Source organism: Neomonachus schauinslandi, chromosome 1 (assembly GCF_002201575.2).
Source record: "Neomonachus schauinslandi chromosome 1, ASM220157v2, whole genome shotgun sequence".
Classification (NCBI taxonomy): Eukaryota; Metazoa; Chordata; class Mammalia; order Carnivora; family Phocidae; genus Neomonachus; species Neomonachus schauinslandi.
The window spans coordinates 120,722,453-120,747,126 of NC_058403.1; the positions used below are offsets into that span (position 1 = coordinate 120,722,453).

Below are 24,674 nucleotides of genomic sequence, written 5' to 3' on the forward strand. Positions count from 1 at the left end.
CTGAGCCACCCAGGCACCCCGGGTTGTTTACAGTTTTTTATTATTATAACAGTGTTGTAGTGAATTGCCTTGTATATGTCATTTGTCCATAAGCAAGTATAAAATTATGGAATCAATTCAGATGCGGTATTACTAATCAGAGGCCATATATCTTTGTAATTTTGATAGGTAGTGCCAAAATGCCCTCATGTTTGGACCCAGACTCTCACACTGATTATAAGGACTAATGTGTATTTCTTTCTTGCAAGCTTATTCGGATTTAATTGACATACAACATTGTGTAAGTTTAAGGTGTACAATGTGATGATTTGACATACGTATATATAGCAAAATATTTACCACAGTTAAGGCTAGTTACTACATCTTTCACATAATTCACATAATTACCATTTTGTTGTTATGGTGGATAATAGGCATTTTTTTTTTTAAGATTTTGTTTGTTTATTTGAGAGAGAGAATGAGCACGACCAAGACCGGAGCTGAAGGCAGATGCTTAATCAACTGAGCCACCCAGGCACCCTGATAATAGGCATTTCTTCACAGCCTTGACAAGAAAGTACCTTGGCAGAGTGCCTGGGTGGCGCAGTTGGTTGAGCGTCGGACTCTTGGACTCTTGTTTTCGTCTCAGGTGGTGATCTCAGGGTCCTCCGACTGAGCTCCCTGTCGCGCTCCATGCTCCCCATGCAGCCTGCTTGAAATTCTTTATCCCTGTCCCTCTGCTCCTCCCTCTCCCCCCGCCCCCCGCATGCACCCTAGAGCTCGCTCGCTCTCTAAAATAAATAAATCTTTAGAAAGTACCTTGGCAAACAGGGATTTTTGCTAAACGGATACGTGGAAAATGGGGTCTCTGTAGTTTTATTTCTCATTCTAGTAAGTATCTTTTGGTGAAATGTGTACATAGTTCTTTTGGATGAATAATCTATGGTTGGAATTCCTATGTCATAGGGTATGTGAATTTCCATTGCTCCACATTCTCAGCAAGCCTGGGTATTCTTAGTTTCTTTAAATTTTACTTATTTTGGTGGCTACAAAGTATCTTATTGTGGTTTTAATTTTTATTTTTATCCTCTAATGAGAGTGTCCATTTTTTCCCTATGCTTGTGGCTATATTGGTTTTTTGAAAACTTTATTTTAAAAAACCCTGAATATATAATCTCCATTTGTTAAACAAAAAGAAAGAAGAACAGACAAACACTCTTACACTAGCAATCTTAATCTGGTTCTTCACTGCGTACTAGGTATTAAAGAATATTTTTGACTCTAATAATTGCATTTTGTAAAAAAAAAAATGTGGTAGAAATTACATTACTTTATCCTTTGATGTAGGGCTAGGACTTTGTGCTAGTATGTGAGGAGTACTCTGAGTTCAGTAGGAAGAAGGTGAAGTGGAGAGAGATGAATACTTACACCATGAAGTGAATTTTGAATTTACATGGTTTTGCTTGCTTATTTGTGGGTGGAGATTGGGAGGTTGAAATCACTGTTACTTGAATAGTTTAGCCAGCTCTTAAATTATAATATAACTTGCATGATTGAGGCATAGTATCTTTTTTATTTCTGTTTTTGTAGAAAAGTATTTTTACTTGAACAAGGACTAGAGATAGACTCTGTATAGGGGTTTTTGTTTGTTTATATGCCATTCTCAGTGCTTGGATAAGCTTTTGAAATCTTCACCCACATCTTTTTAAAGTTTATTGGATGTTTATTGTTTGTCCAGAATTTTTTCCTTTCTGGGAGAGTGGATCTTCATGTGTAAAGTTAGTAATAACATTGTTTTTACCTAAAGTTTTAGTAGGAATTTTAAGAGTAAATTTTTTTTTAAAGATTTTATTTATTTATTTGAGAGAGAGCAAGAGCACCAGCAGGGGGAAGGGCAGAGGGAGAAGCAGACTCCCCCCTAGACATCATTTTTTGGCAGTTTTAGGTTCACAATAAATTGAGTAGGAAGTACAGAGAGTTCTCTTATATCCCTGCCCCCACATGCATAGCCTCCCTGACTGTCAACATCCTGCACCAACAAATTGTGGTTATTTTCAGTTGACCGATTCCCTTACTTTTGGAAAAGTAAGCAGTTTGATATATTTTAACATTGTCTAAAGTCTGTTTTATAACATTCGTCTCATTTTAAAGAGTATTATTGACCTTATTACAAAAGCAAACCAAGGCGAGAATTAAATTACTTCCTTTCTAACAGAATTTTATTTTGAAGATACAAAATGAAAAAAATTTTCAACCTTTATAGCAACAATTACGCTCTCCTTTAATTCTTACTAATTTTATGAAACTTGAAGATTAAGTCTTTTCTCCCTTCTTTTACATCTTTAAATGTAAAAATGTTCTAACCAGATGCTTGGAATTTTTTATTAAAATTTCTAAAAAATTAAAATTATTAAAATTTCTGAATTTTTAATTAAAATTAAAATCCCCTCCGGAGGGGCACCTGGGTGGCTCAGTCAGTTAATTAAGCGCCTGCCTTCAGCTCAGGTCATGATCCCAGGGTTCTGTAATCAAGCCCCGAGTGTGGCTCCCTGCTCTGCGGAGCCTGCTTTTCCCTCTCCTCCCCGCTTGTGCTCTCCCTAGCCATCTCTGTCTCCCTCTCTCAAATAAATAAATAAAACCTTAAAAAAAAGATACTAAAAATTTTATTTATTCATTTGAGAGACAGAGCATGAGAGGGGAGGGGCAGAAGGAGAGGGAAGAGACAAGCAGACGCCCCACCCCGCACAGAGCCTGAGCCTGAGCCTGATGTGGTGCTCTATTCCAGGACCCAGGGATCACAACCTGAGTCAAAGTCAGAGGCTTAACCCACTGAGCCACTCAGGCACCCCATGGCCCTGCTTTTTAATTTTGCACTGGGCCTCCAAATTATGTAGCCAGTTGTGGCTACATACTATAAAGCCTAGTAAGTAATGAGAAAAACGCAACCCAATAAAAATGGCCAAAACTGTGAACAAAGGAATGCAGAAAGGAACATAGATATTAATAAACATGTGAAAAGGTCTTCAACCTCATTAAGTAATACAGACTGAAATCATGGTATAAGTTCTATATTGCCTCAAATTAAGAAATCTGAATTTACCAGGTATTGGAGAGGATTGTGTCATCAGTTTACATACTGCTGCTGAGTTGGTAGAGTGATATAATCGGAAGACAGTTTGGCATTTTTGGTAAAGTTGGGAATTTACATGTCCTATAACCCACCAATTCCACTGCTAGGTTTAAAGCATACCCTAAAGATGGGGTGCCTGGGTGGCTCAATCGTTAAGCGTCTGCCTTCTACTCAGGTCATGATCCCAGGGTCCTGGGATCAAGCCCCGCATCGGGCTCCCTGCTCCGCGGGAAGCCTGCTTCTCCCTCTCCCACTCTCCCTGCTTGTGTTCCCTCTCTTGCTGTCTCTCTCTGTCAAATAAATAAATAAAATCTAAAAAAAAAAAGCATACCCTAAAGAAATTCTTGTTCATGTGCACCTGGAGACTTGCATAATAATGTTGATAAAAGCAAAAAACTTTAAACCATCTTAAATGCTTGAAAACAGAATAAATACATTGTGGCGTATTTACATAATGAAACACTCTAGAGAATTAAAAAGTAACATGAATAAAGCTTAGAAAAATATTTGAGTGACAAAATTCACATCCCTGAAGACTCCATCAGCATATGAATTTATCAAGCTGAAAAAGGGAGCCAGGGATACAAAGCTAAACAAAACATTATTTAGGGATATATACATGTGTGACAAAGTTCTGTTTTAAACAGTAATGGAATAATTATTCAGGATAAAGGTTGGGATGAGAGGAGCATGTAGGTAGATGTAATGTTATTGGTGTTCTTCTGTGGGATGGTGATTTATAGTGTTCATCTTACGTTTGCTTGCATGCATCTTTCCATATATTGTGTGTGTTTCAAATACTAGAAAAGGGGGGAAGATGAAATAAGCTATCCATAGTTAGTAGCTTATGATGTAGATAGAGGAATAGGTTGAGAAGTTGAAAGAAAATTAGCATGTTACAGAAAAGAGGTTTCAAAAAGGTGATCTGAATGAGAGGATTTAGGTAGTTGTATAGGGTGTCTACTTAGTTCCCTTCTTGTTCTAATGCTCTACAATTTTAATATTGTAGTTCATATGTTTCTTATATTTTTCCCCATATTTAAAAATAGTTATAAACAGTCATGTCATACAAGTAATAAATTTATTTTTAATTTAGCTCATTTAGGTGTTAATACCTTTTATCTTCACCCTTTTTTGTAGTGTGTCTTCTAATTTGAAAGTCTTCCACGAAAACTTCAGTTTAAAAAAATAAGTAATGTCATCATCTGATATCTTAAAAGACTGAAATGGGGGCTATCATTTTGAGGTAAGTATCCAATTTTGTATCTTTACTTACGTTCATTTTCCAGAAGTTGAAAAATAGAAGGAAGGGAATATTAGTTAGGTTCTAAATCTTTTTTTTTTTAAGATTTTATTTTTAGGTAATCTCTACTCCCAACATGGGGTTTGAACTCATGACCTTGAGATCAAGAATTGAATGCTCTTTTGACTGAGCAAGCCAGGCTCCCCTAGATTCTAAATCTTTTAGTTAATCTCTGTTAGAAAGGTAGAAATCCTAGGCGTTGTTTTAAAATAGTCTGATGGTTAGGATTATGTTTATCTCATTGTTAACAGAGCTTCATGAAGGACGGTGGAGGGGATAGTATTGTTGAAAGCTGTTTAGAGAGGTTAATTGAAAACTGAAGCTTTTTGGACCTTTTTCGGAGTTGGTAGTTAGGAGGTTATTGTTTGCCCCTTTCAAGACAGTGTTTGTGGCTGAAAATAAGTTTGCAGTAAAAGAGTGAAGAGGAGGTGATAAAGTGAATATTTCATCTCGAATTCATTTATTAAATCAGTAGGTAGAATGTACTTAGGATGCAGCAATCATTTTCCTAAGTACTGGAGTTCTAGTTAGCATGACCATATATCCTGGTTTAAGCCTCTTGTAGATCAATTAATGCCAAACTTTTCCCCCTAGCTTTGAGATATAATTGGCATATATCATTCTGTAATCGCCCAACTTTTTTTTTGCTCTGTACTTTTTTATCCCCATGAGTTAGTTTTTATCTTTTTTTTTTTTTTTTTTTAAGATTTTATTTATTTATTTGTCAGAGAGAGAGAGAGAGCATAAGCAGGGGGAGCAGCAGGCAGGGGGAGAAGCAGGCTTCCCATTGAGCAGGGAGCCCAGTGCAGAATTCGATCCTACGACCCTGGGATCATGACCCAACTGGAAGGCAGATGCTTAACCAACTGAGCCACCCAGGCGTCCCAGTTTTTATCTTTTTAAAATTTTTATTGATCTTTACTATTTTTATTTTTTTTTTAAGTAATCTCTATGCCCATCATGGGGCTTGAACTCACAATCCTAAGATCAAGAGTTGCATGCACCCTGCCACTACCCTCACCTTTGGCCACCCCCAGTTCTATATTTAGGGGTCTGTTTCTTTGTTTATTTGCTTGTTTTGTTTTTAGATTCCACATGTAAGTGAAATCATAAGGTATTTGCCTTTGACTTATATCACTTAGCATAATATCCTGTAGGTCCATCCATGTTGTCATGAATGGCAAGATTTCACTTCTCTGGGCACCTGGGTGGCTCAGTTGTTAAGCGTCTGCCTTTGGCTCAGGTCATGATCCCAGGGTCCTAGGATCAAGCCCCACATCGGGCTCCCTGCTCGGCGGGGAGTCTGCTTCTCCCTCTCCCACTCCCCCTGCTTGTGTTCCCTCTCTCGCTGTCTCTCTCTCTCTCTGTCAAATAAATAAATAAAATCTTAAAAAAAAAGATTTCACTTTTCTTATGGGTGAGTAATACTGCATTTTATACATGTATATCACAGCTTTATTCATTCATCTATCTGTGGACACTTAGGCTGCTTCCATATCTTGGCTACTGTAAATAATGCCGCAGTAAACATAGGGGTGCATATATCTTTTTGAAGTAGCATTTTTGTTTTCTTTTCGTAAGTGTCCAGAAGTGAAATTACCTAATTATATGGTTATTTCTTTTTTTTTTTAAATAAAGATTTTATTTATTTATTTGACAGAGAGAGACACAGCAAGAGATGGAACACAAGCAGGGGGAGTGGGAGAGGGGGAAGCAGGCTCTCCACCGAGCAGGGAGCCCGATGCGGGGCTCAATCCCAGGATCCTGGGATCATGACCTGAGCCGAAGGCAGACGCTTAACGACTGAGCCACCCAGGCGCCCCTGGTTATTTCTTTTTATTTCTTATTTTTTTAAAAGATTTTATTTATTTGAGAGAGTGAACACAACAGGGGAAGGGGCTGAGTGAGGAGAAGCAGACTCCCTGCTGAGCAGGGAGCCCAATGCAGGGCTCGATCCCAGGACCCTGGGATCATCACCTGAGCTGAAGGCAGACACTTAACCGACTGAGCACCCAGGCACCCCGGTATTTCTATTTTTAATTTTTTGAGGAAACTCCATGCTGTTTTCCAAAGTGGCTGCACCAATTTACATTCCTACCAACAGTATACAAGGATTCCCTTTTCTCTACATCCTCACCAACATTTGTTACTACTTGTCTTTTTGGTACTAGCCATTCTGACTGGTGTGAAGTGATATTGTGGTTTTGATTTGCATTTCCCTGATGATCAGTGATGTTGAGCGTCTTTTCATGTGTCTTTTGGCTATCTGTATGTCTTCTTTGGAAAAATGTCTATTCAGTGCCTCTGCCCATTTTTAAAATCAGATTGTTTTCTTGGTGTTGACTTGTATAAATTCTTTATTTATTTTGAATATTAACTACTTATCAGATACATAATTTGTAAATGTCTTCTCCCATTCAGTAAATTGCCTTCTCATTTTGTAGATGGTTTCCTTTGCTGTGCAGAAACTTTTTATTTTGGCATACTGCCAACTATTTATTTTTGCTTTTGTTCCTTGCTTGGGAGGACAAATCCAGAAAAATACCATGAAGGCTGATGTGTAAGAATTTACTGCCTATGTTTCCTTCTAGGAGTTCTATGGTTTCAGGTCTCACATTTAGGTCTTTAATCCATTTTGAGTTTATTTTTGTGTACCGTATGGGAAAGTGGTCCAGTTTCATTTTTTTGTATGTATCTGTCCAGTTTCCCAGCACCATTTATTGAAGAGACTGTCCTTTCCCCATTGTGTATTGCCTCCTTTGTTATAGATTAACCACATTAAGTATGGGTTTATTACTTGGCTTTTTATTCTGTTCCGTTGATCCATGGGTCTTACTTTTGTGCCAGTACCATGCTGTTCTGATTACTATAGGTTTTTAGTGTAGTTTGAAATCTAGAATTGTGATACTTCAGTTTTTGTTCTTTCTCAAGGTTGCTTTGGCTGTTTAGGGTCTTTTGTAGTTCTGTACTAATGTTAGGATTATTCTAGTTCTATGAAAAATACTGTTGGTATTTTGATACGGCTTGCATTGAATCTGTAGATTGTTGTGGGTAGTATGGGCATTTTAACAATGTTAATTCTTCCAGTCCATAGACATGGTATATGTTTCCATTTATTTGTGTTGTCTTCAATTTCTTTTTTTTATTTTTTATTTTATTTTATTTATTTATTTTTTTAAAGATTTTATTTATTTATTTGATAGAGAGAGACACAGCAAGAGAGGGAACACAAGTAAGGGGAGTGGGAGAAGGAGAAGCAGGCTTCCTGCCGAGCAGGGAGCCCGATGCAGGGCTCGATCCCAGGACCTCGGGATCATGACCTGAGCTGAACGCAGACGCTTAACGACTGAGCCACCCAGCTTTTTTAATTTTTATTTTTTTTAAAGATTTCTTATTTATTTATTTGACAGAGAGAGAGATAGTGAAAGCAGGAACACAAGCAGTGGGAGTGGGAAAGGGAGAAGCAGGCTTCCCGCGGAGCAGGGAGCCCGATGTGGGGCTCGATCCCAGGACCCTGGGACCATGACCTGAGTAGAAGGCAGACACTTAACGACTGAGCCACCCAGGTGCCCCGCTCTTTTTTTATTTTTAAAGCTTCCTTTTTTTAAACTTTTTAAGAAGTTGAGCGTGGAGTCCAGCACAGGGTTTGAACTCATGAGGTCCTGAGCTGTGATCAGGAGTTGGATGCTTAACCGACAGAGCCACCCACATGCCCGGTCTTCAGTTTCTTTCATCATATCTTATAGTTTTCAGAGTACAGGTCTTTTACTTCCTTGGGTAAATTTATTCCTAGGTATTTTATTCTTTTATGCACTTGTAAATGGGATTATTTTCTTAATATCTCTTTCTGTTCATTATTGCATATAGAAATGCAACAGTATTCTGTATATTAGTTTTGTGCCCTCAACTTTACTCAATTAATTTTTTAGTTCTAATATTTTTTTTTTTGGTGGAATCTTTAGGGTTTTGTTTTTTTTTTAATTTTCTATATATTATACCTTGTCATTTGCAATAGTGACAGTTTTACTTTTTCCTACCAATTTGGATGCCTTTTATTTATTTATTTTTGTTTCATTGCTGTGGTTAGAACTTCCAGTACTGTGTTGAGTAAAAGTGTTGAGAGTGGGCATCCTTGTTTTATTCCTGATCTTAGAGGAAAAACTTTCAGCTTTGAGTATTATGTTAGCTTTGAGTTTGTCATATATAGTTTTTATTACGTTGAGATGTGTTTCCTCTAAATTTGCTTTGTGGAGAGTTTTTACCATGAACAGATGTAGAATTTTGTCAAATGCTTTTTCTGTATCTATTGAAATGATCATATGATTTTTATCCTTCATTTTGTTAATGTGGCGCATCACATTGATTGATTTGCAGATATTGAACCATTCTTGCATCTCTAGATGTCCGACTGTTTTCTTTAAGATTTTATTTTATTTTATTTATTTTTTATTTTTTATTTTTTTAAAGATTTTATTTATTTATTTGAGAGAGAGAGAGAGATCACAAGTAAGCAGACAGGCAGGCAGAGGGAGAGGGAGAAGCAGGCTCCCCGCTGAGTACGGAGCCTGATGTGGGGCTTGATCCCAGGATGCTGGGATCATGACCTGAGCTGAAGGCAGATGCTTAACTGACTGAGTCACCCAGGTGCCCCAAGATTTTATTTTTTTTAAAGTAATCTTTACACCCAAAGTGGGGCTCAAGCTCACAACCCCCAGTTTAAGAGTTACATGTTCCACTCACTGAGCCAGCTAGGCACCCCTGGCTGTTCACCTATTTTTTTTTTTTTAAAGATTTTATTTATTTAACAGAGAGAGACACAGCTAGAGAGGGAACACAAGCAGGGGGAGTGGGAGAGGGAGAAGCAGGCTCCCCGCTGAGCAGGAAGCCCAATGCAGGGCTCGATCCCAGGACCCTGGGACCGTGACCCGAGCTGAAGGCAGACACCTAATGACTGAGCCACCCAGGCGCCCCTGTTCACCTATTTTTAATGCCCTCTTTTGCTTTTAAGTCTACTGGTTTGGATGATAAATTACATGGTTCATCCAGTGATACATTACATGGATGATAAATTACATGGTCTGTGTTCTGTTAACAAGGACAGACATTACCTGCCTGGGCTTATTTTGCCAGCTAAACTGGGCTTCTAGTCTTGCAGGCAAGTTAAGTGCTTAACAAATGTTCATGAAATGAATTGGCTAATTACAGCTGTGATCAGGGCTGCAGAAGTGAAATAATGACTACCTGATTGAGTTCATTCAACAGCAGAGATTTCAGAAGTAGATTTGGCAGAGAATATGGAAGAAAGGAGTCATACAAACGAATCCAAGATTTTGAGTTCTGGTGGCTTGAAGTATGATGGTACCATGAACAGAAGAAGTAAGGAAATTATGAGGAAAGACTGGTACTAATGGTCTAGTGGGTGGGACTGTAACATGATGAATTTTGTTAGACACATTTTTTGAGTTATAGGTAGACGTTTTAGGATATTTCCTTAATTGTGGGAATATGAAACTGGAAATTAGAAAAATATACTTTAGGACCTGGATATAATAGATTTTGGAGTAATTCACATAGAATGTCAATTGAGAGTAGGTAATATTTACAGGGCCCTAGCCGAGAGAAAAATGTTAAGTGCAGGACTTTAGGAAGTATCTATGGTAAATGAGTGGATGTTGTTAAAAAGAATCAGTAAAGGAGAAATAAGAAAAATATTAAGGAGAGCAGAATCATGCAGCGTCTTTCTTTGAAGCGTAGTAAAGAATTTCAGGGAGAGGCTCTTTAGAGGGATGAGATGCTGTAGAAAGATTAAGGATTTTATTTTATTTTATTTTATTTTTATTTTTTAAAGATTTTATTTATTTATTTGACAGAGAGAGACATAGCGAGAGAGGGAACACAAGCAGGGGGAGTGGGAGAGGGAGAAGCAGGCTTCCTGCCGAGCAGGGAGCCCGATGCGGGGCTCGATCCCAGGACCCTGGGACCATGACCTGAGCCGAAGGCAGTTGCTTAACCAACTGAGCCACCCAGGCGCCCCAAGATTAAGGATTTTAATACCCTGGAAAGCATCACTGAATTTAACTATTAAGAAGTTATTGAAGGACATCTGGGTGGCTTAGTCAGTTGAGTGTCCGACTCTTTGATTTCCGCTCATGGCATGATCTCAGGGTTATGAAATTGAGCCCCGAATCCGGGCTCCGTGTTAGATGTGGAACCTGCTTAAGATTCTCTCTCTGCCCCTCCCCCCTTTCTCTCTCTTAAAAAAAAGAGTTAAGTAAATGGTTTTACAACCTACACAGCATGAAGAATAAAGTAGAATGTTTTTCAAGAAGTTTGTGCAGTTGTGAGGACTTAGCCATATAGGAGATATTTTTGCATTAGCATGTAGTATATTTTAGGTAAAGGGGAATGATCCATTAGAGTTTAGTAGTTTAAATATTAGAGTGATTAATTGCCAGGAGGAGGTAGAAAGGTTTGAGATCAAGGACATGGGTAAAGGGCTTAATTCTTACAGAAAAGTAGCAACATTTCTGCTTAGAAACCAGTGGAATAGAAGAAAGCAAATCAAGGAATTTTTAGGCAAAGAGGAGGAAAACTGTGTAATTCCTTATCCTACTTTGTTAATAAGGTAGGGATTAAGGTTATCTGCTAGGTATATAGTTAAATAACAGGGGTGTTGGGATCCTGGGAGAAGAAAATATTTAGGGAAAACATTGTAATCACCAAATTCACTGAATATTTATTAAACATCTGCTTTGTGCCAGGTATTCTTATAGATAAGATCCAGAAAAATACCAAATTGTAATGTGATAACGAAGAGAATTTTAAAACAAAGTGCTTGGTAGAGTGGCTGGGTGATTACTTCTTTTGTTTCTTTTTTTCTTTTAAAATATTTTATTTATTTATTTGACAGAGAGAGACAGAGAGAGAGAGTGTGCATAAGCAGGGGGAGTGGCAGGGTGAGGGAGAGGGAGAAGCAGGCTTCCTTCTGAGCGGGGAGCCCGATGTGGGGCTTGATCCCAGGACCCTAGGATCATGACCTGAGTCGAAGGCAGACACTTAACTGACTGAGCCACCTAGGCACTCCCTTTATTTTTTTTTTAAGATTTTATTTATTTATTTGACAGAGCACGAGTGGGGTGAGGCACAGAGGGAGAAGGAAAAGCAGACTCCTCACCGAGCAGGAAGCCTCATGCAGGGCTCAATTTCAGGACCTCGAGACCATGACTTGAGCCAAAGGCAGATGCTTAGCTGACTGAGCCACCCAGGCACCCCTCGGTGTTTACTCCTGAGGAGGTGACATTAAGATAAGGTGTGAAAGGGCACCTGGGTGGCTCAGTCGTTAAGCGTCTGCCTTCGGCTCAGGTCATGATCCAAGGTCCTGGGATCAAGCCCCACATCGGGCTCTCTGCTCTGCGGGAAGTCTACTTCTCCCTCTCCCACTCCCCCTGCTTGTGTTCCCTCTCTCACTGTGTCTCTCTCTGTCAAATAAATAAAATCTTTAAAAAAAAAAAAAAAAAGATGTGAAAGACAAAAATTCTGTCACTTGAAAATCAAACTAAGTAAGAACCTTCAAGTGGAAATAAGCTTGTTGTGTTGGAGATATAGAAAGAAGTCCCATACTCTAGAACAGAATGGAAGAGGACCATAGTATCATGAGATGAAGTTCATGTAGGTAGGGCTGGGCCGTGTTGGTCCTATGGCCATGGTAAGGAGTCTAGACTCAAGGAAGTTTTTTTTTTTTTTAAATATTTTATTTATTAGAGAGAGAGTGAGAGCATGAGCAGTGGGAGGGGCAGAGGGAGAAGCAGGCGCCCCACTGAGGACATGGGGCTCGATCCTAGGACCTTGGGATCATGACCTGAGCCGAAGGCAGACACTTAACTGGCTGAGCCACCGAGGTGCTCAAGGAAGGTTTTGTTTTGTTTTGTTTTTTAAGATTTTATTTATTTATTTGACAGAGAGAGACACAGCGAGAGAGGGAACACAGCAGGGGGAGTGGGAGAAGGAGAAGCAGGCTTCCCACTGAGCAGGGAGCCTGACACGGGGCTCGATCCCGGGACCCTGGAATCATGTCCTGAACCGAAGGCAGACGCTTAATGACTGAGCCCGCCAGGCACCCCTTGCTTTTTTATTTTTTAAAGATTTATTTATCTTAGTGTAAGTGGGGGGTGAGGGGCAAAGGGAGAGGGAGAGAGAAGTAGACTCCCTGCTGAGCCCAGAGCCCAGTGTCAGGCTTGATCTCATGACCTTGAGATCACGACCCAAGCCGAAATCAAGAGTCAGATGCTTAACTGATTGAGTGACCCAGGTGCCCCCCTGCTTTTAATTCTTTTGGGTAGTGGAATTGTTGGATCATATGGTAAGTCTGTGTTTAAATTTTTGAGGAACTGCCATATTCTTCCACAGTCGTTGCACCATTTTACCTTCCCACCACTAATATACAAGGGTTACAATTTGTAGTTTACTTTTGGTTTTGAATAGTGGAATGTTTTAAGTATGTGTATTATCTTAGAACAGTGTATATCATAGATTGTTTTTAGTAGTTATAGAAGTAACACAAATCCTCATGCTCTGCTGTAAGATCAGAACTGGTAAAGAAAGTTGTGTTCTAGTTAATTCCTGTGAATTTAAAATTCTGGAGGCTTAAAAAGAATATGTTGCCAGAAACTTACGGATACTGTGTCTATGTAACTTGGCTGTGATATCTAATATACTAGTACCTTCACTTGGCTCTGGAGAAGGCTTTGTGTTTTGATTAGTAGGTAGGAATAATTATAATTTCGCAGGATAGGACAAGATGATTAAATGAGCTAGAATGATTTTTTCTTCCCCCAAAGAGTACACTTGTTAACTTCCGAGATTGGAAATTTTATAAGGAGGTTGGGAAATTTTCATCTTGCTGTTGACTCATACATTGTCTGTGTGATAGTTCAGGAAAGATGTTGTCTGTTTAGATGGATGATAGACCAATAAGAATTATTAAAGGAAAAAATGTTGATGGGATTATAGCTCTTGCAGAGGTTTTTGAAGCTTTGCACCTTGTTTGTAATTGTCATTAAGATTTTGAAGTAGATTGTATTCATTTTCTTAAGTATTGTTATAATTATGCTTTTTGTTGCTAAATGACATATTTTAATTTCAAAAAGTTCACTTTATGGGGCGCCTGGGTGGCTCAGTAAGTTAAGCGTCTGCCTTCGGCTCAGGTCATGATGCCAGGGTCCTGGGATGGAGCCCCACATCGGGCTCGCTGCTCAGTGGGGAGTCTGCTTCTCTCTCTCCCTCTGCCTGCTGCCCCGCCTGCTTGTATGCTAGCTCTCTCTCTCTCTGTCAAATAAATAAATAAAATCTTAAAAAAAAAAACAACTTACTTTAGAAGCTTCTTATCATGTTACATGAACACTGTGAATAAACTGAGTGGTTTAAACTTGCTTCCCATCTTTATTAGTTCCTCTTCCTCCAGTTCTTGTCTTTGCCTCAGGGTTCTTTTTCTTTAATGTATATTGAATGTTTATGCAGTTAGAAAAAATGTTCATAAAGATCATTTGTTGAGTGCTTACTGTTTCTGGTCCTTTGATAACGTGGTTTTTGCTTTTACTCAGAAAATAACTGTGCTCAGATTGTCCATATAGTCTACCGTAGACAGTGAGGATATTGTTAAAGAAATTCTGGCTATCTGCGTAGCATGACCTTTCAAAACTGTTTTCTTTGCTGCAAGCATCTCACTTAGCCTTTTGACTGCCACATGACAGAGGAAGTAGTATATAAAGGGCAATATAAATGGCTGCCTTGTTGATGTCAGTACAGTTTTCCAATATAAGAGCATGCTCTTATGCCACATGTTATTAAATATCATTGTTTTGTTTTTGTGGAGGATTAACAATTTTCTTGCATAATAGAGTATGTTTTAAGTATGATTATAAATATTATAATAGTTAAAACTGAAATAGAAGATAATTTATGTGGGGCGCCAGGCTTGCATGGGGTCATGAGGTTGAGCCCCACTTTGGGTAAAGAGATTACTTAAAAATAAATAAATGAGGGGCGCCTGGGTGGCTCAGTCGTTAAGCGTCTGCCTTCGGCTCAGGTCATGATCCCAGGGTCCTGGGATCGAGCCCCGCATTGGGCTCCCTGCTCTGCAGGAAGCCTGCTTCTCCCTCTCCCGCTCCCCCTGTTTGTGTTCCCTCTCTTGCTGTGTCTCTCTCTGTCAAATAAATAAAGTCTTTAATAAATAAATAAATAAATGAAAACTTTAATAATTTATGTTACTTTGAAAAGTCTTAATTTTTTATTCAAAGTTTTTTTTTTTTTGAAGATTTTATTTATTTATTTGACAGAGAGAGACAGTGAGAGAGGAACACAAGCAGAGGAAGTGGGAGAGGGAGAAGCAGGCTTCCCGCCGAGCAGGGAGCCTGATGTGGGGCTCGATCCCGGGACCCTGGGATCATGACCGGAGCCAAAGGCAGACACTTAATGACTAAGCCACCCAGGCGTCCCTATTCAAAGCTTTTTAAATTTAGTTTTAAGAATTATTAATGATTGGAGATTATTATATACAGACCATGACTACAAATCCACTATTTTTATGGGCAGAGATTTTAAAGCAACTTTGGAAGTATCTTTCTGCTGTTCCTGAGCAGCCAAGAGAGTCTTCCTTAAAACTGTGAAGGGGCTATAGAATTGTTCAATTACTATGTTGAATACCTGAAATTAATATAACATTGTATGTCAACTATATATCAGTTAAAAAAAAACATTGCTATGAAAGGGTCTGGGGAATATGAATAAGCACCAGCCTTTTTTAAATTTTCATTAAAGATTTTATTTGTTTATTTTAGAGGGGGGAGGGACAGAGGGAAGGAGAGAGACAGATTCTCAAGCAGACTCCCTGCTGAGTGCAGAGCCTAACATGGGGCTGGATCTCAGGACCCCGAGTTCATGACCTGAACAGAAATTAAGAGTTGGACCCTCAATCGACTGAGCCACCCAGGTGCTCCTGCACCAGCCGGATTTTATTTTATTTTATTTTTTAAAAAAGATTTCATTTATTTATTTGATAGAGAGAGACGCAGAGAGAGAGGGAACACAAGCAAGGGGAGTGGGAGAGGGAGAAGCAGGCTCCCCCTGGAGCAGGGAGCCCGATGCGGGGCTCGATCCCAGGACTCCCGGATCATGACCTGAGTCAAAGGCAGTTGCTTAACGACTGAGCCACCCAGGCGCCCCACCAGCCTGATTTTAAACTTTAATCTTATTTTCAGGTAGTAGCTTAGATCTATAATGTTTGTATTTATTTATTCATCATTCAGCAGATGATTATTCATGTCTGGTATCAGGCACTGTACAGAACCTGAAAGATAAAAGAGCCTGTCCCTGTTGGTCAGGAACTCACTATTGAGACAATAGCTAGGGTAGCAGGAATAAAGTTTAGTAGAATCATAACTCCTTATTCAGCTGCTAATGTCAGTTCCCTCACAGAATCTAGAGGTAAAGACAGAGGTTATAAGGAGAAGCAGTATGAGGATGGTCAAGATTCTTAGGTTGGAGCAGTGCTGGAGGGAAAGCAACTGCAGGTGACAGGAGAAATCTGGAGCTTGGGTTTAGTTATCACCAACACGGAGGTCACAGAGCAAAATGGGGAATGGGTTCCCATCAAATGAGTTCTCCATGCTAGGTGCTGCCTGGGAGCTTTACATATGTTATTGCTCTCAGTGTGTAAAAAAATTGTGAAATTCAGCATGTATACAGAAGATCACATTAAAACTGAAATTTATGGGGCGCCTGGGTTGCTCAGTTGGTTAGGCGACTGCCTTCGGCTCAGGTCATGATCTTGGAGTCCTGGGATCAAGTCCCACATCGGGCTCCCTGCTCAGCAGGGAGTCTGCTTCTCCCTCTGACCCTCCCCCCTCTCATGCTTGCTCTCTCTCATTCTCTCTCAAATAAATAAATAAATAAAATCTTAAAAAAAATAAATTTATAATTTAAAGAAAAATAAAAAATAAAACCTCTGTGCATAATAGCCAGGCCAATCCTGTGTGTCTTATTTTTCTTACTTTCCCCAAGCTACACTTAGATGAATATTTTATTTCCTTACTTTTTTTTCTTTTCTTTTTTGGGGGGTGTGAGAGGGGCAGAGGGAAGAGGGAGAGAATCTTAAGGAGGCTCCACTCTGAGCGCGGCTCCCCACGTGGGGCTCAGTCTCACAACCCTGGGATCATGACCTGAGCCGAAATGAAGAGTTGGATGCTTAACCGACTGAGCCACCTAGGTGTCCCAACCTTTTTTTTCTTTATAGCTTTACCATCTATATGTATATATCTGAAAAATATTTAACATTGTATTTGTACTTATGTAAATGGAGTCATATCGTATATATTCTTTTTTCCTCTTAACATTGTAAGGTTCATTCATGGTGATGTGTATAGCTGTATTATACTGATTTTCTCTGTTGTAAAATATTCAGTACAACTTACTGATCCATTCTATTAATGTGCATTTAGGTTGTGTCTAGCTTTCAGATATTATGAACAATTCCACATTGAACATTCATGTACGTGTGGCATCATTGGTTAAGTTTTTTTCAAGGATATGTACTTAGTAATGGAATTTTTGATGCCAGACTCTGAAAGAGATTGAATCAGTTTATTCTCCCACCAGCAGTGATCTATGAAATGGTATCTCCTTCAGTTTTTAATTTGTTACCTTGATGAATAATGAGGTTTAACATCTTTTCCCCCATATGTTTATGGATTTTTTTGGCTGCTTTGAAGTTTGTGTTTAATTATTTTGCCCATTTTTCTGTTGGGTTCATGATTTTTACATATTTATTTTCTCACTAAAATTTATAAAAATTATTTATTTGATCAATTTTTATTTTAATTCCAGTGTAGTTAACATACAGTATTATATTACAGGTGTACAATATAGTGATTTAACAGTTCTATACATTATCCAGTACTCATCAAAATAAATGTACTATTAATCCCCTTTACCTGTTTCACCCCTGCCCACCTATTTGATCTATTTTTATTCACCTGTTTAACATTCTTCCTTGAGTCTTTTCCTTTTTTTTTTTTAATATCAAGGGCAACACCTCAATATGGCTTACCAGAATCTAGATGTAGCTAGCCTCTCCAGTATCATTCTGCCTCTCCATGTTCCTAATGGCTGTCTTTGAATTCCTCAAATGTTTGAGATTTCTTAGGTCTTTGGATATATTCTTTCTCACTTTGCCTAGCTAATTTCCTCTCTTCCTTCAAGTCTGTGTTAAAATATCCCCTTCCCGGGGCACCTGGGTGGCTCAGTCATTAAGCGTCTGCCTTCGGCTCAGGTCATGGTCCCAGGATCCTGGAATCGAGCCCCACATCGGGCTCCCTGCTTGGCGGGAAGCCTGCTTCTCCCTCTCCCACTCCCGCTGCTTGTGTTCCCTCTCTCGCTGTATTTCTCTCTGTCAAATAAATAAAAAAAAATCTTTAAAAAATAAAAAAAATAAAAAAAATAAAATATCCCCTTCCCTTAGCATTCTTTCATATACATGCCTCAAATTCATATAGTCTGTGCCTCTGTATTCATTTATTAAAAATGTAGTAATTCTGTTTTTTTTTTTTTTTAAGATTTTATTTACTTGACAGAGACACAATGAGAGAGGGAACACAAGCAGGGGGAGTGGGAGAGAGAGAAGCAGGCTTCCTGTGGAGCAGGGAGCCCGATGCGGGGCTCGATCCCAGGACCCTGGGATCATGACCTGAGCTGAAGGCAGACACTCAACAACTGAGCCACCTAGGTGCCCCCCAAAATATAGTAATTCTAGTCAGATGACAGTCTGGAGGAGAAAAAAGGCTGTAACTATGTTTATTTTTACCAGGGGATTAAAAAATGCATTGTGAAAAGTAATAAACAAGGATGAAAGCTGTTGAGTTTAAATAGGAGTGAGTGATTTGCTAGTATCATAAACATAGTCTCATCATTGTTGTTCCCCCACTCTTCATAGTTCTGTTTTCTGTTTGTTTGGAGTAGGGTGAGAGGAAAATACAGTTGTAGAGTAGGCAGAGCATTGGACTGAATGTGACTGAGGGAGGGTATGCAGTTTTTAATCATGGCCTTGCAACTACCTAAACTATGCGTATGACTAAATTAGTGAAGTCCAGTTTGCTCTAAGAGAATGAAAATGAGTAATGGCTCAAACACAATAGATATTTATTTGTTACTCATGGGATAATCTGAGGTAGATGGTCCTCTTTGGTGGGTGGCTCTCTTCCAGGTGATTTCTTCCATCTCTTGACTCTTCATCCTTTATGACCAGTGGAAGAGGAAAGAAAAGGTATAGGCGGCACAACAGTTTTCTTAAAATCCCTCACCTAAAGTGGTACAGGTCATTTCCCCTCAGTATTCCACTAGGGAGAACTTCATACATGACTACTTCATACTGCACAGGAGGTTGGAAGATCTAGTGCCCAGCCCCATTCCCATAATTATGGAAGGAGAAAAGCAGTGTCTGCCGCAGTGGCCTGTGAAAGTCATTTTATTTCTGTAGGTCTCAGTTCTGAATGTATCAAATAAGGGATCTATACTCCAAAAGTTCGTAACACACACATTCTTCTTCCCTTAGAGTTGAACTTTAAAAGGCATAAGGAAAGTGTTTCCATTGTGTCTCCATTCACCTTGTTCCACTGCAGTTTTTTTTTATTAAAGATTGTATTTAGGGCGCCTGGGTGGCTCAGTTGTTTAAGCGACTGCTTTCGGCTCAGGTCATGACCCTGGAGTCCCTGGATCGAGTCCCGCATCGGGCTCCCTGCTCGGCAGGGAGCCTGCTTCTCCCTCTGACCCTCCCCCCTCTCATGTGCTCTCTCTCTCTCATTCTCTCTGTCTCAAATAAATAAATAAAATCTTAAAAAAAAAAAAAAAGATTGTATTTATTTGTCAGAGAGAGAGAGAGAGCACAAGCAGGGGGAGCAGCAGGCAGAAGGAGAAGCAGGTTCCCTGCTGAGCAAGGAGCCTGCGGGGAGACTCCATCCCAGGACCCTGGGATCATGACCTGAGCCCAAGGCAGATGCTGAACTGACTAAGCCACCCAGGTGTCCCTCCACTGCAATTTTGAAGGAATATTAGATGCTAAAGCTGCTTTCGTTAATGTTGACTCTTTATTTTAACAGCCAGGCTACTCATAACTCTCTAGGTTTATCCAGATCCTGGGTACAAACTGCATAATGTTCTTATAGTGAATGGAAGCTTATAATGTGAGATGAAATAATTCTGGGGTTATGTTTGTGCTAAGTTGTAGAGAAAATATTAGTTGGCTTTGAAATATTAAATTAAAGGGACCCTGGGTGGCTCAGTTGGTTAAGGGCTGACTTTGGCTCACGTCCTGATCTTGGGGTCCTGGGATTGAGTCCCACCTCGGGCTCCCTGCCCCATGTCGGGCTCCCCACTCAGCGGGGAGTCTACTTATCCCTCTTCCTCTCCCACTGCCCACCCCTGCTCATGCTCTGTCTCTCTCAAATAAATAAGTCTAAAAAATAAAAAAAAGAAATATTAAATTAAGAACTTGTTTAAATATTCTGCATTTTCTCTGGAAAAATAAGAATTTAAAATAATTTATAAACATTTAAGGAAGTTGACTACAGCTTGTATTAATTTATAAATTTGGAGTCTAATTTCAGCAATTATGATTTAAGGAATTTTCATTTTTATATAACGACATTTTTAAAAACTCATTTAACATATACCTCATTTTCAGGGGAATTGATAGCAACATTAAGATTATCACAGGTAATTTAATTTTAGCTTTTAGTTCTCAGTTCCATTTAAATTTCAGTAGAGTTTTGATTTGGAGATTGTTGTAATTGCAGAGATTAACTGGTTTTCTAATATTCTGAAGCTATTTGTATATAAGAAGAAGAAATTTCTTATAAGAAATGCCCTTGTGAAAACTATTTAAGAACATGGTGTGTATGTGTGTGTAATTTTTAAAAAAAGTAACAGATGAATTAACTCTTGGCTGTAATAGTGTAATTTGATCTCTTCTATTTTTATTTTTTTATTATTTATTTATTTATTTAAAAGATTTTTTTTTTTAATTTGACAGAGACACAGGGAGAGAGGGAACGCAAGCAGGGGGAGTGGGAGAGGGAGAAGCAGGCTTTCCGCAGAGCAGACGCTTAACTACTGAGCCACCCAGGCGCCCTGATCTCTTTTAAAGATTTTATTTATTTACTTGAGAGCGTGCATATGCTCAAGGGGTGGGGGAGGGGCAGAGAAAAGCAAACTCCCCTCTGAGCAGGGAGCCCAATGCAGGGCTGGATCCCAAGACCTTGAGATCAAGTCAGTAGACAGTTAACCTACTGAGCCACCTGTAATTTGATCTCTTAATCTAATAGATTATATTCTAATTATCTATTCCTGTAACAAACCACCCCAAAACATAGTGGTGTAAAACATCCATTTTGTTATGCCCTTCTGTGGTCAGGAAGTTGGACAAGGCACAGCAGGGTCATCTTGTCTCGGGTCCATAATATCTGGGCCTCGAATGAAGAAACTCATAATCAGGGCTGGAGTCATGAAGCCCTGTTCACTCAGAAATCTGGCTGTTGGTGCTGGCAGTCAGTTGGGCTTGGTCAAACGACCTACACATGGCTTTTAGAATGAGCATCTCATAAGTAAGGGTCTTAAGAGGTAGCAGGTGGAAACTACCAAATTATTGTTTTTTTCTTTTTTTAAATTGTTAAAATTTAAATTCAAATAATTAACATATAATATATTATTAGTTGTAGAGGTAGAGGTCAGTGATTCATCACTTTTTTTTTTTTTTTAAGATTTATCTATCTATTTATGTGTGAGAGAGAGAGCACAAGCAGAGAGGAGGGTCAGAGGGAGAGGGAGAAGCAGACCCCCTGCTGAGCAAGGAGCCTGATGCAGGGAGCCTGATGCCAGCAGGGCTCCATGTGGGGCTCAGTCGCAGGATCTGGAGATCATGACCTGAGTCAAAGGCAGAGCCTTAACCGACTGAGCCACTCAGGCGCCCCTCATCAGTCTTACATAATACCCTGGGGTCATTACATTACGTACCCTCCTTAATTTCCAACACCCAGTTACCCCATCCATCCCCCTCCCCCTGCAGCCCTCAGTTTGTTTCCTGTGATTAAGAATTTCTTATGGTTTGTCTCCCTCTCTAGTTTCTTGTTTCATTTTTTCCTCTCTTCCTCTATGATCCTCTGCCTTGTTTCTTAAATTCCAATATGAGTGAGATCATATGATAATTGTCTTTCTCTGACAGACTTATTTTGCTTAGCATAATACCCTCTAGTTCCATCCACATTGCTGCAAATGGTAAGATTTCATTTTTGATGGCTGCATAATATTCCATTGTATACATACCACATCTTCTTTATTCATTCATCTGTCGATGGATATCTGGGCTCTTTCCATAGTTTGACTCTTGTGGCCATTGCCGCTATAAACATTGGGGTGCAGGTGCCCCTTCGGATCACTACATTTGTATCTTTGGGGTAGATACCCAGTAGTGCAATTGGTGGGTCATAGGGTAGCTCTATTTTCATCTTTTTGAGGAACCTCCATACTGTTTTCCAGAGTGGCTGCACCAGCTTGCATTCCCACCCACAGTGTAGGAGGGTTCCCCTTTCTCTGCATCCTTGCCAAAATCTGTCATTTCCTGACTTGTTAATTTTAGCCATTCTGACTGGTGTGAGGTGGTATTTCATTGTGGTTTTGATTTGTATTTCCCTGATGCCGAGTGATGTGGAGCATTTTTTCAGGTGTCTGTTGGCCATTTGTATGTCTTCTCGGAGAAATGTTTGTTCATGTCTTCTGTCCATTTCTTGACTGGATTATTTGTTCTTTGGGTGTTGGGTGTGGTAAGTTTTTTATAGATTTTGGATACTGGCCCTTTATCTGATATGTCATTTGCAGATATCTTCTCCCATTCTGTCGGTTGTCTTTGGTTTTCTTTGCTGGGCAGAAGCTTTTTATCTTGAAGTCCCAATAGTTCATTTTTGCCTTTGTTTCCCTTACCTTTGGAGATGTGTCTAGCAAGAAGTTGCTGCAGCCCAGGTCACAGAAGTTGGTGCCTTTGTTCTCTAGGATTTTGACGGATTCCTGTCTCACATTTAGGTCTTGCATCCATTTTGAGTCTATTTTTGTGTATAGTGTAGGAAAGTGGTCCAGTTTATTCTTCTGCATGTGGCTGTCCAGTTTTCCCAACACTGTTGAAGAGATTGTCTTTTTTCCATTGGGTATTCTTTCCTGCTTTGTCAAAGATTAGTTGACCTTAGAGTTGAGGGGCCATTTCTGGGTTCGCTATTCTGTTCCACTGATTATTTGTCTGTTTTTGTGCCAGTACCATACTGTCTTGATGATTACAGCTTTGTAATAGAGCTTGAGGTCCGGAATTGTGATGTCACCATCTTTTTCAGCATTCCTCTGGCTATTCGGGGTCTTCTCTGGTTCCATACAAATTTTAGGATTATTTGTTCCAGTTCTGTGGAAAAAAAAGTTCATGGTATTTTGATAGGGATTGCATTGAATGTGTAGATTGCTCTAGGTAGCATTAGACATTTTAACAATATTTGTCTTCCAATCCATGAGCATGGAATATTTTTCCATCTCTTTCTGTCTTCCTCAGTTTCTTTCATGAGTGTTCTGTAGTTTTCTGAGTACAGATCCTTTGCCTCCTTGGTTAGGTTTATTCCTAGGATCTTATGGTTTTTGGTGCAATTGTAAATGGGATTGACTCCTTAATTTCTCTTTCTTCTGTCTCATTGTTAGTGTGTAGAAATGCAACTGATTTCTATGCAGTGATTTTATATCCTGCCACTTTGATGAATTAGTGTATGAGTTTTAGCAATTTTGTGGTGGAGTCTTTTGGGTTTTCCACATAGAGTATCATGTCATCTGCGAAGAGTGAGAATTTGATTCGGATGCCTTTTATTTCTTTTTTCTGTTGTCTGTGCTGAGGCTAGGACTTCTTTTTAATTTTTTTTTTTTAAGATTTTATTTATTTATTTGACAGACCCTGGGATCATGACCTAAGCCAAAGGCAAACGCTGAACTGACTAAGTCACCCAGGCACCCTGAGGCTCGAAATTCTAGGACTGTGTTGAACAGCAGTGGTGATAGTGGACATCCCTGCCATGTTGAAACTACCAATTTCGTAAACCTAGGTCCGGATACTAGTATAGCATTACCTCCGCTTTATTTAATTGGCCAGAGAGAGCTCAGATAAGAGAAAGTGCATAGTCCTCAATTCTCAGTAGAGGGAAAAAAAGTAAAGAATAGTAGGAAGTTATAGGAGAAATAAAGAAGGAGGAATAGAAGTAAAGGAATCTTGGGGTCTTTTTAAAAATCATTGCAGGTCACTAGGCAGAACTCTGTCATGTAATAATAAGTGTTTTGCAGCTAGGTTTTATTTTTTTTTTAATTTTTTATTTAAAGATTTTATTTTTATTATTTTTTTAAGATCTTATTTATTTGTCAGAGAGAGAGCGAGAGAGTGCATAAGCAGGGGGAGTGGCAAGCAGAGGGAGAAGTAGGCTCCCTGCTGAGCAAGGAATGGGATGTGGGACTTGATCCCAGGACCCTGTGATCATGACCTGAGCCGAAGGCAGACGCTTAACCGACTGAGCCATCCAGGCGCCCTTGCAGCTAGTGTTTAAATATCCTATTAGATTGTTTTGTTTCTTAAAGCTTTCTTTCATTGCTAACGTTTTAGCCAGTCCATTTTAAATTCCTTGAGAGTATTCCCTCAGTTTCTGGATGTTGTCATTTTTAAAGATTTCATTTATTTAAGAGAGAGAGAGCACAAGCAGGGGGGAGGGACAGAGGGAGGAGGAAAAGCAGGCTCCCTGCTGAGGTGGGAGCCTGATGTGGAGCTCCCTGCCAGGACCCTGGGATTATGACCTGAGAGGAAGGCAGATGCTTAACCTACTATGCCACCTAGGCACCCCGTAACTTTTTCTTTAATAATAATAATAAAAAAAAGATCAAGAGGAATAGTGTAGGTTGCTTTAAGAGCTGAATTCAATCAGGAAACATTTTTGTTTAGCTTTTGTATTAGTGATATGAAATTGAAACTAATGACATTTTCCATTTTATTTTCTGTCTCAATAATTCATTTGTGACAGTAAGTGATGTGGGTGGTATAAATGAATAAAGTGAGAATCACACTCCACAACAAAGCAGTATTTTATTTCATTTTGTTTTTTTTAAATTTTATTTATTTGAGAGAGATAGAGCACAAGCAGGGTGGAGGGGTAC

General features: G+C 39.3%; 1 protein-coding gene across 3 annotated transcripts in view; it reads left to right on the plus strand.

Annotated features, from left to right (window-relative positions):
* PIK3CB (phosphatidylinositol-4,5-bisphosphate 3-kinase catalytic subunit beta) overlaps positions 1-24,674 on the plus strand; it is a 201,697-nt gene that overhangs the window by 37,910 nt on the left and 139,113 nt on the right. For all 3 annotated transcript variants that reach the window (XM_044920373.1, XM_044920370.1, XM_044920377.1), the window contains exon 2: positions 4,250-4,355. The gene's annotated coding sequence lies outside the window, so the exon portion shown is untranslated. The remainder of the gene's footprint in view (positions 1-4,249; positions 4,356-24,674) is intronic.